This window comes from Gopherus flavomarginatus, unplaced genomic scaffold (genome assembly GCF_025201925.1).
Source record: "Gopherus flavomarginatus isolate rGopFla2 unplaced genomic scaffold, rGopFla2.mat.asm mat_scaffold_1364_arrow_ctg1, whole genome shotgun sequence".
NCBI classification, from domain to species: domain Eukaryota; kingdom Metazoa; phylum Chordata; order Testudines; family Testudinidae; genus Gopherus; species Gopherus flavomarginatus.
Genome location: NW_026114679.1, coordinates 3,094 through 13,967, shown reverse-complemented (window position 1 = coordinate 13,967; position 10,874 = coordinate 3,094). Strand labels below are relative to the sequence as shown.

The window sequence follows — 10,874 nt, the reverse complement described above, 5'->3', positions numbered from 1 at the left end:
CTCCACAGGGGGCTGGTCACCTTCTCCCCATACTGTGCTGCCCAGTGCAGCAGTCTGGGAGCTGACCTTGTTTGTGAAGACAGGCAAAAAAATCTTTCAGTACATTAGCTTTTGCCGCATCCTCTGTCCACTAAGTTACCTCCCTCATTCAGTAAGGGGCCCACACTTTCCTTGACTTTTTTCATGTTACTAACATACCTGAAGAAACCCTTCATCATACTTTTAACATTTCTTGCTAGCTGGAACTCCAAATGTGATTTGGCCTTCCTGATTTCACTCCTCGAAGCCTGAGCAATATTTTTATACCCCTCCCTGGTCATTTGTCCAATCTTCCATTTCTTGTAAGCTTCTATTTTGTGTTTAAGATCAGCAAGGATTTCAGTGTTAAGCCAAGCTGGTCGCCTGCCATATTTACTATTCTTTCTGCACATCGGGATAGTTTTTTCCTGCAACCTCAATAAGGATTCTTTAATCCTTCAGAGGATTGGAACTGATTTCAGTGAAGGAACATGTTTGCTAGATTTTCATACATTTGCACAGGAAAGCATTGAGTGTTTCCATTCATTTCAGGGATCCCTATTCAGTGGAACTCCTCAACATAACGGAAATGCAATTATTTTTGTTGAAAGGAGAGGTTTATAAGGGGACACTGGGATTAGAGCCACGGACCACTTGATCTGCAGTCAAACACTCTGCCACTGAGCTACACTCCCAAGATTGCTGTGGAAGTAAGTCAGTGATCTTAAAGATTTTGAAGGACAGGCCCTGCCTCAGAGATCTCCTGTTCTCTTCCCAGACCACAGTGCTTTTAAAAATGGGGTTTGATTAAACTTATAGATACATGGAGACACCACAGCTTGCACACCCACCCACATAGCTTCCCCCAGTGACGTAGCTACCACCTCTCGGGGAGATAGATTAACTACATGGACGGGACAGCTCTATCCCCTCTGCTCAGAGCATCTTCTTTCTTTATGAATGGGTAGGAAAGAACTTCCTGAATGGACAGTAACCAATTGATCAAATATTGCTGGGTCTGCATTCAATATGGGTAACTGGTCATGCTGGGCTGGACTAGTAGGAGCATTGCCAGCAGATCGAGGGAAGTGATTATTCCCCACTATTCAGCACTTGTGAGGCCACGTCTGGAGCATTTCGTCCAGTTTTTGCCCTCCCACTACAGAAACAAATTGGAGAGAGTCTAGGGGAGGGCAACAAAAATGATTAGGGGGCAGGGGACTTATGAGGAGAGGCTGAGGGCATGGTCACTCAGAGTGGGGGCAAGTGGGGCAATTTGCCCGAGGCCCTGCAGGGATCACATGAGAATATATTATTCTATAGTATTGCAACTTTTTTTATGGAAGGGTCCCCCAAAATTGTTTTGCCCCAGGCCCCCTGAATCCTCTGGGCAGCCCTGCCCACTCCATCCCCTTGACTCATTCTCCTCCCTCTGAGGCCCCACCTGTGCTCTGCTCTCACTCTCATTTGGCCATTTCCCACCCCTGCTCTTTCTCTTTGGCTGAGGCCTGCTGGTCCACCTTTTGCTCACTGCTCTCCTCCCTGAAAGACTCCTTGTGTCTCTCCACCCCCACCCCCAAGGTCTGCCTGCTACACCCACCTCTCTGCCCTTCCCCTGAGACTCACCCTGCCCAAACCTCTCTGCCCCCTCCCCTGACCTGCCCTGTCCACCACCCACACCTCTTTGCCCCACCCTTAAGACCGGCCCTGCCCACCACTTGCACCTCTCTGCCCCTCCCCTGAGGCCCGCCCTGTTCACCTCTTTCCTCGGTCATCTGTTCTTGTGCCTTGAAACATCAAGGATGAAATAAAAAGCCGATTTTACTCCAGGATGAGGAGAGAAAGGAGCCACCAACCCCCTGACAAATCTCAGTGCCCCAGAGAAAACCTGCCCCCTGCTATTGCAATCCCTGATGTGTGGGGGATAGGATGGTAAAGGAACTGTATGAATGATCAAGGCAGGAAATGGACAACAATCTACAGGAACGTCATTGACCACAAACACACTCTCTTCATGCTCCAGCCAGAAGGGAAATGAGCAGGAATTTTTGCAGTTCAGCCATGGACACACTTACACAATGGCACAGCAGTGAGTGTGTTGTGGAAAATGGTCTGAGGGAACAATTGGAATTGATCACTCAGTGAGAACAGAACTGGAGTGTAGTGAGAAATGCATTTCAAGCAAGTAGTTGTGGCCGAGTGGTTAAGGCAATGGATAAGGAATCCATTGGGGTCTTCCCCACGCAGCTTCAAATCCTGTCAACTACGGAGGAAGTTGTGGTCATTTAGTTTCAAGGGAGCTGGGTCTTGTCTCGCTCCCAAGCTATATCTACACTATTGGGGAATATGGCTTTAAAGTGTTTGAATTAAACACCTGTTGCATGTCCACACTATGCTTCTTGTCTTACCAGAGCACATCCATGCTAGACTCTAGGATGGCCACAGAGAGCAGTGCACTGTCGGTAGCTGTGCAACTGGCTGCAGGTGCTTTGGGAAGGGTTTGCAATGCCTCACGGGCCAGTACAGCATCACATGATGCAGGTTTCTCCATCCCATTGTTCCATGGGAATCCTACTAGATTGCCAGCTGCTTTTCAACTGCAATGTGTTTGGGTGGGGGGGGGGGGGAAGAGTGAGTGAGTGTGTGGGCACACTGTCTCTAAGTTAAGACAGCTGCTGCAAGCAACCAGTCCTCAGGCAGGGGGAAGGGGACAGCCCCAACATCAGCCCCTGCTTCCCTCACTGGCTCAGCTCAACACAGCAGCCTCTGTCACACATGCATTCTGCGGCCTGCTTAGCTCTGTGTCAGGTGTGCTGGAACAGGGGGGTTAGGGGGTCATGGCCCCACCATTCTTTACCAGCTGTTAGGACAAGTGATGGAGGGGGGGAAGGGTGGAGTCTTGGGAGGAAGAGGTGTTCTGTGGGTGTGCCATCAAGGGGAGGGATGGTGTGAGTGTGGTTCCTTGGGGAAGGGGTGTCATGACAGCGCCACAGTTCAGACAACGGTGCCCCCGCCCCACTGTAAGGAAACTCCCACCGCCCCTGCTCTGTGTTCGTAGTGCAGGAAAAGCAGCATTCATGGCAGTGATTTGCTCCCGGAGGCTACAGCAGAAGGGCTTGGGAGGTGACTTAAAGGTCCCAGGGCTCTGGCAGTGGGGCTCAGGAGGCGATTTATAGGGCCTGGGGCTCCGACCACTGCAGGGAGCCCTGGGCCCTTTAAATCACCAGACTGGGAAAGCCAGGCCGGCCTGGCACAGCGTACCCGCTCTTGCCAGTATCCCATACCAGAATGTACCAGCTTACTTTCACCTCTGAAAGCTCCTCACATGGATCAATAACTGGTTAAAAGCTGGGAAACAAAGGGTAGGAATAAATGGTCAGTTTTCAGGATGCAAACTCGTACCTAGTGGTGTCTATACTGGGACGAGGACTAGTCAACATTGATAAACGATCTGCTAAACAGAGAGGTGACAAAATTTGCAGATGATCCAAAACTACAGAGGACAGTTAAGTCCAAAGCAGCCTGTGAGGAGCTAAAAAAAGATTTCACAAAACTAGGTGAAAGGGCAACAAAATGGCAAATGAAATTCAATGCTGATAAATGCAAAGTGATGCACATTGGCAAACACAATCTCAACTCTACATATAAAACGATGGGATGTCAAATAGCTGTTGCCACTCAAGTGAGAGATCTTGGAGTCACTGTGGATAGTTCTCTGCAAACATCCACTCAGTGTGCAGCGGCCGGCAAAAAGGGAACAGAATGTTGGGAATCATTAGGAAAGGGATAGAAAATAAGAGAGAAAATCTTATTGCCGCTGTATAAATCCATGGTACGCGCACATCTTGAATGCTGCATGCAGATATGGTCACCCCATTTCAGAAAAGATGTATTGGAATTGGAAAAGGTTCAGAAAAAGGGGTGTGGAGTGTCTGCCATATGAAGAGAGAATAATAAGCCTGGGACTTTTCAGCTTGGAGAAAAGATGACCAAGGGGAAATATGATAGAGGTCTATAAAATCATAACTGGTGTGGAGAAAGTAAATAAGGAAGAGTTACTTATTCCTTCTCATAACACAAGAACTGGGGGTCACCAAGTGAAATTAATGGCAGCACATTTAAAACAAACAAACAGAAGTATTTTTTCACACAATGCACAGTCAATGTGTGGAACTCCTTGCCAGAGGATGTTGTGAAGGTCAAGACTATAACAGGGCTCAAAAAAAGAGCTAAATCAATTCATGGAGGACATGCTCTGAGCCTGGATGTGCAGGGAAGGTGTCTCTAATCTCTGTTTTCTGGGAGCGGGTGAAAGGGGATAGATCACTTGATGATTACCTGTTTTGTTCATTCCCTCTGGGGCAACCAGCTTTGGCCGCTATGGGAACACAGGACACTGGGCGAGATGGACCCAGTCTGACCCAGTCTGGCTGCTCTTACGTCCTTATGCTCCTTTCATACAGATGCCTGGGATTCTGCCTCATAGTGTGTCCCTGAGGTCTCAGCCAAAATGCCCAGACAGGCAAACACTCTGGGCTCCTGAAGCCTCTGCCCCCCACCTAGTGCCCTATGGCTCATCCCTGACCCTTGCTGCTGCTCCTTGCTGTAGAAGGTGAAAGGAGCGGAGGCAGCACAGGAGCCTTCTGGGGACGCAGATCTTAGGCTTTGGGAGAGACACATTGTCTGAGACATCAGAGCCCTGTAAACCATGCAGCCACCCCCTCAATCAGGGGCCTGTTCCAGCCCTCAGTCTGGGTTACCACGATCCCTCCCGCAGAGCAGGGTGCCCACAGATTATAGCCTGAAAATAGACATGTGAGACTAACTCCTGTTCTCTCTGACAGGACCTCCCCTAGAACAAGTGGCACCCCAAGCAAGACGTGTTTTTGGTGCCCTCCCATGTTAAAATTTTGAATATCTTATTTTTCATGGCATTTGTAGCTCAGTTCATGATTTCAATGCACAATTTCGATGCATGATTTTCTCTGTCATATAAGATGATAAATTTGCGGGCTAGGTTCTGTAAATCTGTATTTATTAATGCCATATATAAGCAAACAAAACAAATGCATTTTCTTTAAACATATAGAAACTTTTTAATTTTAACGGTAACTGAAACGTACTAACATCTAGAAATGGAACTGTCACCAGCACATGGCTGGCCAGTATTAAGTAGTGTTACAGTAGGAGACAGCGTTAGGATGTTAACCCCAGGCCTTTAGCTGAAAGGTCGCTTCTCTCACCTTTCCCCCATGAACTGAAGCGCAGCATTAAAGAGATCCAAAGATTGGCCAATGGCATTTTCAAGTGCTAAAATAGCAAGTGATGTTGCTCTCTCATTGGCCATCAGCAACTGAAGATGTAGTTTAATGAGCTGGAGCTTCAAGGCGAGGGTGGGTCTGTCTGCTGCCTTCCGTTGTGCTGCTGGGCACCAAGTCCCTGGTGGCCAATATGTGAAGCTGGGAGAAGAAAGTGGGGTGGCAAGTGGTGGCAGGACTTCTTCCACCAGGGTCTACCTGCCCAACTTCCTCCTCGTACTGCCGGGCCCCCTCGCCTTCAGGTAACACAGGAACTAAGGCAGGAATAGGGTGAGGAAGCAAGTAAAGCCGAGCAAGGAAGGCAAAAGTGAATCTTGTCTTCATGGGTCGCTCGCAATGACATCCTTTTTCTGTGCTACAGCTGACAAAAACTTCCCAGAGAGAAAAGTAATAGACCAAAAAGAAACCTAGCAGCTGCTGAAGTAGTTCGGTTGGGAGCGTGCTAGACTAACAGTCTCTTCTATTCCTCTTTGTGCCCAGGTGGTTTATTCTCGGAAAGTGCAGCATTGCCTTTAACTGCCACAAGTCCCTCATTTCAGGCTATGGAGCAGGAAAAGACAGCATGGGCTTCTGCACCGAGTTGGCCCACCTGATCTTTCATTCTTCTCTTGCTCTTTGTCAGCAAGGAGAAGAAGAAGAAGCTCTCCCTCAAGCTCCAGTCACACGGGCGAGGTAAGGATGACTTCCTGAGTGCCGGCCCCAGTCCTCTGCTCTGCCAGCTGACCTATCGAAGGGCTGCCACCACTTTCTCTAGGTTTGTCCATCGGTCTGTGGCAGGGTGAGCAATAACGAAGCAGATGGAGTTTCTGTAGTGTAGTGGTTTTCACATTTGCCTAACATGCAAAAGGTTCCTGGTTCAGAAACATGCTGGTTTCCTTTTCCCAGATCCCCTTGCTGTTCAGGAAGGTGCTCCTCCTTCTCCTATTGGCCTGTCCCTGGGATAACTCCAACCCCTGCATGACAGAAGGTGCTGACAGCAGTGGAGAAAGCACCTTGGTGTCAAGCTGGAGAACCTAGAGGAGTTAGGCATGTTACCTTTCAGAGGCTTGTGGCTTGGCCTCCTCTGCCCTTGGAGATTGGCTGGTGGACGCCGGCTCTTCCTGCTGGCCTCCTTTGCATGACTTGCCAAAGGAGGAAGTGAGGCAGGAATGGGGCAAAAGAGGAAAGTCAAGCTGAGAAAGGCAGGGCAGAAACTAAGCACATCATTGTGGCTAAGTGGGGTTAGTATAGAACCATCAGTCATTCTGCAAAGCATGGGGAGGTGTGGTTGGCTGCTCGGAGGCAGAATCCTGTGCCAGTCACTTTGGGAGCTGTACTGCCTGAGGTAAGCACCCCCCTCCGACCACCTCCTGCACCCTTACCCCTGCTCCAGCACAGAAGCTCTCTGTGTCTTGAACAAGCACTGTCAAGGATTGGCCAAGAACTTCTGCTCTGTTTATGTGAAAGAGACAAAAAAAAGGGAGCCCAGATGACAAGTTTAATTCACAAGCACAAACTGGCCGGCCAAGCCAGGATCTCTCAGTTACTCAGAAGGCTCTTCAGCCAGCTCTTCCCAAAGACCAGTCTCTGGAGGCTTTTGTGACATGATGTACCTCAAAATAGCCCCCTGTAGCTCACATATTCATCATTCATATATGACTGTGATATCTCATACAAACCATTCCATGTAAGTTATCACATGAAAAGTCATGATCTGCTGAAATTGGTTATTCTATCCAAATATGTATAGCATGAGGGTGTATGAAGTTGTGCATTTTGCTGTATGGTTGTTACTGAAATGTGCTATAATTTTGCTAGTGACCCCTGCCAAGGAGGGAGTTCAACAACCATGAATCAGCAGAGGAATTGTAATTAAGGGATTTCCAATTCAATGACAGATGCCCAAACACAACACTCTGGGGACTGCTCAAGTCTATGAGTCAGTTGCACAAGACCACACCAGGAGGATTCCCCAACCTAGTGACTCAGCAGAGCCCTCCCGGACACATCTGGGCAAGTGTCTTCTAGACACTTGAACTAAGGATATAAAATAGGAGACTGTGGCATCATGTTTTTGCCTTTCTCCTCCCCCACATATGTTGGAAGCAGCAGGAATCCTGAGAAAATTAAGGGGGGAATTCTATGTATTAAGGAGGGTAACATCCAGTGGGGTGAGAAAAATACTTGATCTAACTACTGCCTAGTGTAATAAGGTGTAAAGTTTAGATTTTGCTGTGGTCATACAGTGCTTAGTGCTCTGCGTTGTGGCCCCAAGAGCCATGGATGCAAGTTGAGTTACGATGACCTTTTCCTTGTCTCCACATTTCTTAGGTGCCTCCTTCCAACGCTTGTCAGAAAAAACGACCGGTTTCTTTTGGAAGCATTTGCATTGCAAGGCAGAGGCAGTCTTCTCTGTTTCCTCAGAAGATTGACCAAAAGATGGGAAGAGCAGACACATTTGGCAAGGCACCACTGGGTGCTGCATCCCCAACTCCACTTTACCTGGCAGGTGAGTCAGCCAGCTTAGCCACGATGCCACTCTCTGGGACTTTTCTCCCAACTGCTCTTTTTTTCATCAGTGACTATCAAAAGGAAGACGACATGACATCTGCGTGTGGACATCCCCAGTGAATCACAAGGACATGTGGCGCAGGCTCTCGTGTTGCAGCTATTGCAGTCAAAGCAACCACCATGCTAATGCCAGTCACAACAGCCTTTTCATCAACTCCAGGCTTGTGATTTGATTCTTTCCAATGCTTCCCTCCAAAGAAGCCTTTTCCTTAGGAAGCAATGACTTGGATACCAAGGGAGGTCTCTTCTGTTTCCTAGGAAGACAAAGGAAAATGTGAGCAGAGGAGACAAAAGCCATACACCAAGGCACCACTGGGAGTTAAACCCAGGCTCTCCTATCTACTAGGCAGGTGCTTAGGCAGCTAAGCCATGGTGCCAGCCTCAAGAAACTGTTTGCAACTGTTCTATTTGATGGTCCAGGACAACACCTGCAAATTCTAAAGGACAGATGTTCCACATTTCCCTCAGGACCTGCAGACCTTGAGGTGTCTGGCTCTCCGTGCACAGAAAGCCACAGCTGAGATGACAGAGGGCTTCTAACATGTGCTTCTCCCACCAGCCACTGTGATCATATAGCGGTTAGTGATCTGTGTTTCGACCGCAGCAACATCAGCTCAGTTCTCAGTCATGGTAACCTTTCCACCAGCTCTAAACTTCTCATTTGCCATTTTCCAAGTGTGGGAAGGTGTCTGCCCCCAACCAAGCAGGAGAAAGATTAAGGCAGCCTTGCAGAGGCTGCACAGATCCCGGCCTATCAGGAAAGGGCTTATTGGGAGAGCCAATCAGGAGAAGGCTTGCTGGAGCAGCATATATATAAAGGGCTGCTCAGCACAGCAAGAGTTAGTCACTGCTTGGAGTTTGAGGAGGGAGGTTTGACTGGGGAAGGGGAAAGGGAAGGGGAAGGGGAAGGGTGGGCACCATGATCAGAGTAGTGCTGGGTGGGTAAGGGGAGCATGAGTGACCTTCTGGTTGAGTGCTGCCAGACTGAGGCCCTAATACAAAAGCAGAGGAAGAAGCTGGGGCTGTGGGGAAGTGGTCCAGGGAAACAGATGCAGGGTTGGAGGTTCACCACTTTTGCCTCCGTAGCCACTGACACAGGTGGCTACACCCTGGACTGCAGCCGACCACTGAGGCAAGTGTCTGGGTAGAGAACAGCTGCCCCCGGGAAGGGGGGAGAGAACTGAGTGAGGCACAGCCATAGGGCTGTGTCCATAAGAGGACACTGAAGTCCTGAAAGCGACATGGGTCCTAATGATAAAACAGATGCAGCCAGATGCCACTAGATGAAGGTGCACCGGTGAACCAGAACTAATTACCAGTATGGCCAGCAAGAGGCACCACATGCCCTATTACACCAAGACGTAGCTGCAAGGAAGGCTCTATCTGTCTTGAACAAGCACTTAGAAGGATTCTGCTGACAGGTCTTTTCTTTTTCTGAAAAGAGATACAAAAAAGGAGCCAACAGACACACTAGGTTCAGCAAGGAAGAACTGGCAGGCCAAGCCAGGCTCTCCTGGTTAGTAGGAAGGCTCTTCAGCGAGCTTTTCCCAAAGATCACTATCTAGAGACCTTTTAACAGCCACTGCAGATGCTGACCACAAAGCAGGCAAAGAGATACCAAAATAGAGTTCTCCACTGCCTGCAGCCATCAAGCTACCAGGAGTTCTATGCACAGAGAGGCCCCTGCTGGGGAGAAAAGGCCTTCTAAGAGACTCTTCTGACACCAGCCGTTCTCAAATAGTGTTTAGTGCTCTGTGTTGTGACTTCAGCATCCACAGATGCCAGTTCAGTTTTGGGGACATTTTTCCTGTCTCCACATTTGTCTAGTGCCTCCTTTCAACACTTGTCACCAAAAAGACCTGTTTCTTTTGCAAGCAATGTACAGCTAGGCAAAGGCAGCCTTCTCCATTTCCTCAAAAGATCACCAAGCTGTGAGGAGAGGACACACATTCAGCCAGGCTGGATCCTGAATCTTCTCTTTATTCAGCAGGTGTCCGAGAAAGACAGAAATCTACACCATGTAGAGGTCAAAAATAGGAGTTTATTACACACAGCGCTGGCGGAGTGTCACCTTGCTTATTAGGCTCAGAGACATTGTTAATTAATTAAATGCAATAGAATATATAGATTTTCCACAAGTGGGGAAAGTGACGGGGTAGGCAGTTCCACACCCCGGGATAGGTTTTGCAGCAAGACAAGATAAGCACATTAGCCAATAGTTAACAGATTACATAATATCTCCACCCATGGTCTCAAGTTAGCAAGTTAACATTTCATTAATACTTTCATAAAATGTTGTTAGTATAAAATATCTATGTTGAATTCTGATTTGGGGTCCATAGGAATGGAGCAACTCCTTTGATTGTCCAAGAGGTACATTCCTAGGGGTTAAAGCAAAGAAACAATGAAAGTATATGGCAATAAAGATTTTCTGTGAGTCTAAAGGCAGGCATTGGTCCGTGGGAAGGGACGTGGAAGAATGACATACCTTATACTGACATCTGCCAACTTTTCATAAACTCAAGATTGGATCTGTGGGAGGAACGTCTCCCTACAGAAGAAACAAACACAATAGGAACAGGGATGTTTTGTTCAATCTGCAACTCTGAATAAGACACAATTCTTTAGTTCTTAGCTCCAACACCTGGCAATTTGCTGACCAGGCCTATCTTAGCAAGCAAGGCTTTCTGTTTACCCCAGCTTTCTCTTAGCTTATCACTATTTGCTAGGCCTCTGGTCCTTGACCATACTCTGGACTTTGAGTCTGGAAAAGAGCTGGCGCAATCCATGCACCAGGTTGCTACATAAAGAGCAAATAGATTTTTAATCCTTCACATGAAGTAATGGCAAAGTTCTTGGTTCAGGCCTGTAGCAGCGATGGAATAAACTGCAGGTTCAAATCAAGTCTCTGGAGTCCATCCACAGCTGGGATGGGGCATTCAGTCCTTTGTACAGAGCTGAAGCTTGTTTGTAGCAAAGTCCCTCCAG

At 48.1% G+C, this 10,874-nt stretch overlaps 1 non-coding gene across 1 annotated transcript; it reads left to right on the top strand.

The window, feature by feature from the left end:
• The first annotated feature begins 2,203 nt into the window (after positions 1 to 2,203).
• TRNAP-AGG (transfer RNA proline (anticodon AGG)) lies at positions 2,204 to 2,286 on the top strand. Its single transcript has one exon. It is a non-coding gene; the product is annotated as a tRNA-Pro (tRNA).
• The last annotated feature ends 8,588 nt before the right edge of the window (positions 2,287 to 10,874 follow it).